We start from the raw sequence: 4,957 nt of genomic DNA on the forward strand, positions 1-4,957 counted from the left end.
ATCAAAACTGGTCGTTAATCATCCTGGAATTAACCTAGAATATTTCCTCCCCAGTGCCCACTGAAGTGGGTAGCCTTTCCCTTCTCCAGGGGATCTTCCCAACCCAGGGATCAAACCCAGGTCTCCCGCATTGCAGGTGGATTTTTTTTTACCAACTGAGCTATGAGGGAAGCCCCCAGTGCCCACAGCTTCTCATATATTCACCTGAATTTCCAGCCCATGGGAGACTCCTTCTGGTAAACAAGTTTTTCTTTGAAAAATGCAAACAATACTTTAAGATTTAGGTGAGCTGTCTCAGTCCTTAATACCTTCATACAAATCAGTTTAGTGCTTCTTTAAAATCCCTCTTCCTGAAGTAAAGGCGTTTTTCCAGAATGAAGGAAAGGTGGTGAGAATCAGGAATTTGAAGCCTAGGTTCTGAAGGCAGAGGGTTAGAGAGAGAAATCTAGATGGGCACTGCAGTAGTGGCCAGGGGGCCGGTTTGAGATTCCTGAGTCATGAAAGAGGGAAATTTGGGATGTGAGAGCAGAGTCTAGAAGGCATCGTTCGCAGCGGTGCAGGTGAAGGTACCTAAAGATTTAAGGGGCTGCTGGGCATAGTTAGCATTGAAGGGGATCAACTTCCAGATTCTCAACTTGCATTTGAACTGTTTTTCAAGAACTTTTTTTGCTGGAGGATCCATATGAGTTCTGCTTCAGAAAGTAAAGGCAAACGTCTACTCATCTGGAGCCTCACTCCGGGCGTATAGTCTCACTCCGGGCATATAGCCTCACTCCGGGCGTATAGTCTCACTCCGGGCATATAGTCTCACTCTGGTTTCAAGACATATAGAAATCTCCTGGGCATCACCCCAGAGATGATTTCAGAGCAGATTGTTCCAGAGAGGGAGACTGGTAAGCCCAAAGCAAGTGGAAACAGACCGCATCTTGTTTCTCTAGGTTTCAAACTCGTGCCAAGTACTGTGTCTTGTCTTAGAGCTTCAGTGAAGGAGTGAAAAGGTTATCACATAGTTGAAGTGTATATATGAATATGTCTATTGAAATTGAAACTGAAGTCTGATAGTTTCTAATAGTAGTTCTGGTTACTATTTGGCAGCCCAATTTGATAAAAATGGGTTTGACTAAGGTCTGTGGCTATTTTTTTGTAAATCTAACATACAGATTCTTCTGCTTATGTTTGGCCAAAATAAATTTGAAATATGTGTACAGTATACAGGAATTTAGAAAATACAATTTTTATAAGTATTTCAGCATGTAAGAGCTTTAGATGTCCTCTTTTGAAACACACGAGAGTGCTCGCCTTGGCAGCACATATACTAAAATTGGAATAATACAGAGATTAACATGGCCCCTACACAAGGATGATACTCAAATTTGTGAAGCATTCCATATTTTTATTTATTTTCAGGGAAGCAATGGAGAAACAGACATAAAGAACAGACTTATGGTCATGGAGAGAGGGGAGGAGAGGGTGAGATGTATGAAGAGAGTAACGTGGACACTTACATTGCCATAAATGTAAAATAGCCAATGGGAATTGCTGTATGTCTCAGGGAACTCAACAGGGACTCTGTATCAACCTAGAGGGGTGGGATGGGGAGGGAGGTTAAAGAGGGAAGGGACATGTGTATACCTATAGCTGATTCATGTTGAGGTTTGACAGAAAACAACAAAATTCTGTAAAGCAATTATCCTTCAATTAACATATAAATTAATAAAAAAAAATACACAAGGAAGTAGAAATTTCTTTTAGGGGTTTCAGGAGCCAAAGCTTTTGAAGACCACTTGTCTGTATTATCCTTGAGGTGTGATATGCCTGCCTGACAGCAAGTGCCTCTGCCCTCAGAGAGCCCCAGAGTCTCCTTGTTTTGTGCCTCCTGCATCTTTACTTACCCCCAACCCCAGCTTCAGGATCCTGCCATTTCCATCACTCAGCCCCCATATCATTTCCTCTATGAACAAGCTGATTGATTGATTTCTGTATTTAGTAGTTGCCTGGTGATTTGAAGATAGAGTGTGAATGGTAGAGCAAAATTTTCATCAGGCAAGGGCTGAAGAAGAGGAGGGTTTATCGGGCATGTTATTGATCACCTCTCCTGTGTCAGGGTGATGTGGCGGCTGCAACTGGAATCCAAAGATGTGAATTCACATCCTGTATCTGCAACTTACTAGCTCTTTGAACTTCCTTGAGCCTCAGTTGCGTCATTGGTAAACCTAGGGCTCTGTGTGTGAAACTCTAGGATGGTACAAGTGATAGAGGGAAGAACAGAATGGGACTCGAACACCAAATTGACATATGCTCATTAAATAGTAAGTTCCTGAATAGAAGAGTGTATAAAGTTTAAGAGGAAGAAATACATTAAGCCCTTGACTCCATCTGGGGGATCCCTGTTAGGATAATTAATGCCTTTCCAGCACTCTGCAGCTTTCACAGCAATATCAACATTTTCTCTGTGTACAGCTCCCACATGCTGTGAAGTAGGTTCTCAGCAGGAAGATGAGGAAAGGCATGCCCCCCACCCAGTCATCTTTGCCAAAAGGAAACAGTTGTGCTGTGAAGGCATACCAGGAGACTGAGCCCCATTGGTTAAAGCAGAGATGTCAAGAGCCAGCTCCAAGTTGAGTTCAGTCGCTCAGTCGTGTCTGACTCTTTGTGACCCCGTGAATCGCAGCACGCCAGGCCTCCCTGTCCATCACCAACTCCCGGAGTTCACCCAAACTCATGTCCATTGAGTCGGTGATGCCATCCAGCCATCTCATCCTCTGTCGTCCCCTTCTCCTCTTGCCCCCAATCCCTCCCAGCATCAGAGTCTTTTCCAGTGAGTCAACTCTTTGCATGAGGTGACCAAAGTACTGGAGTTTCAGCTTTAACATCATTCCTTCCAAAGAAACCCCAGGGCTGATCTCCTTCAGAATGGACTGGTTGGATCTCCTTGCAGTCCAAGGGACTCTCAAGAGTCTTTTCCAACACCACAGTTCAAAAGCATCAGTTCTTCGGCGCTCAGCCTTCTTCACAGTCCAACTCTCACATCCATACATGACCACTGGAAAAACCATAGTAGAGTGTATATGTTAATCCCAAACTCCTAATTTATCCCCTGCCCTTTCTGCTTTGGTAACCATAAATTTGTTTTCTTTGTCTGAGTCTCTTTCTGTTTTGAAAATAAGTTTATTTGTTCTTTAGATTTCACATATAAGCAACATCATGTGATATTTATCTTTCTCTTGTCTGGCTTACTTCACTTAACATAATAATATTTAGGTTCATCCGTGTTGCTACAAATGGCATTATTTCATTCTGTTTCATGGATAAGTAATTGTCTGCCTAACTTCCTATACAGGAAAGACACCTCAGAGTGGGGAGGCCTCTGAGAATTCCCTTTACTGAAGGCATTAATTCATTCACGGGTCTTAAATACTCATGCCAAGTCAAGGGAAATTTTTGTTGTAGAAAATAGGAGATCTCATGGGTTAAGACTAAAGTATGAGAGGAATTATTCATTAGGGCTCGGTAAAAGTATCTACACCAAAAAGAGTAATTGTGAAGCAATCCTATTTAATAACTTTTAAGTGCACTTACCATTTGTTTCTCAATTAATCCTCACAAAAGCCGTTAAAAGTGGATGAGAGACTAGAAGCATAGAGAAGTTAAGTGACTTCCTCTCGTTAGGGCAGTAGTGGGATTTGAACTTACCAAACCCGTATTCTAAACCACAGTTATTTATCCTCTCCATGCGAATTTGATGTGCGTGCATGTTCAGTCATGTCCAACTCTTTGTGACCCCAAGGAAAGGGCTAAAACTCCAGCCTCTTTCCTCTGAACATGAGACCCCACTTTTGTAGCATGAAAACCTATCTCAGCCAGCAGCAGATTTCATAATTTACTGGAGTCTCTCATGTATCTCATTAAGTGCAAACTTCAGACACAGAGCAGAGGTTGGAAGATGGAATGTGAAACATCAGGTTTCAGCTTGCTCAGCTGTGGTCCATTAGGCAAAACAGGAGTCATTCCTCCCGGTGTTTCTTATGCAAAAGTAAAACAACACTCTTGGGCAACCATGTTTTTTCACCTTTTCCCCTTTTCTGGATTCTGCCAGAAATCTTGAACAAGGTTGTAATACTTTTAGGGGAAATTAAATCTATTTCTCTCCCATATGCATTTTTTAAATTCCAATTTGCTAGAATCTTGGAAGAACTGCTATATTCATGAGATTTTTGTTCTGCGTTGTAGTCACAAACATTAACCTCAGGTTTCACTCTAATGCTTTTAGACCTGCCTGAATAGCCGGTACTCAAATTGAATCCGTTTTAACAATTTGTTTTCCCACATCTCCTTTGGTTAGTGGCATCAAATTCTCTCAATCTTAGAAAAATTAAAGTGACGTCTGGTTTCCCCCGTCCTTCACCTCCCACACTGAGCAGTTGTCAAATCCTGGTGACAGGCTTCACCAGTACTTCTCAAATGTATGCCCTCTTTCCATTCCCACTGCCACCTCCATGCACCACCTTGGTTCTGCTTCCCTCCCAAATGGGATTCCACCTTTCTTTATAAACGGTTGTCCATCTCTAACCCCAGGTTCCAAAATGTTTTTTTAGCTTCCAAAATATTTTTTAGCATCCCTTTTTTTCCTTATTATCAATTTTTAAAAATTGAAATATAATTCATTTACAATTTTGTATTAATTTCTACAATACAGCAAAGTGATTTAGATATATATATACATTCTTTTTTAAAATATTTTTCCATTATAGTTTATCATAGAATATTGAATATAGTTGTCCGTGCTTTATAGTAGGACCTTGTTCATCCATTCTGTACATAAAAGCTTACATCTTGTAACCCCAACCTCTCTCTACATCCCTTCCTTATCTGACTAGTTTTTTTTTTAATTTTTCATTATTTTTTTATTTTTCACTAGTTTTTTCATTTTCATTTTTATTGTTTTCTATGTCTGTGA

The 4,957-nt window shown here is 40.9% G+C and overlaps 1 non-coding gene across 1 annotated transcript; it reads left to right on the top strand.

Moving 5' to 3' along the window:
• Positions 1-1,291: 1,291 nt before the first annotated feature.
• On the top strand, positions 1,292-1,395 carry LOC138985861 (U6 spliceosomal RNA). Its single transcript, XR_011462828.1, has one exon. It is a non-coding gene; the product is annotated as a U6 spliceosomal RNA (small nuclear RNA).
• Positions 1,396-4,957: the final 3,562 nt, after the last annotated feature.

Source organism: Bos mutus, chromosome 26 (assembly GCF_027580195.1).
Source record: "Bos mutus isolate GX-2022 chromosome 26, NWIPB_WYAK_1.1, whole genome shotgun sequence".
Classification (NCBI taxonomy): domain Eukaryota; kingdom Metazoa; phylum Chordata; class Mammalia; order Artiodactyla; family Bovidae; genus Bos; species Bos mutus.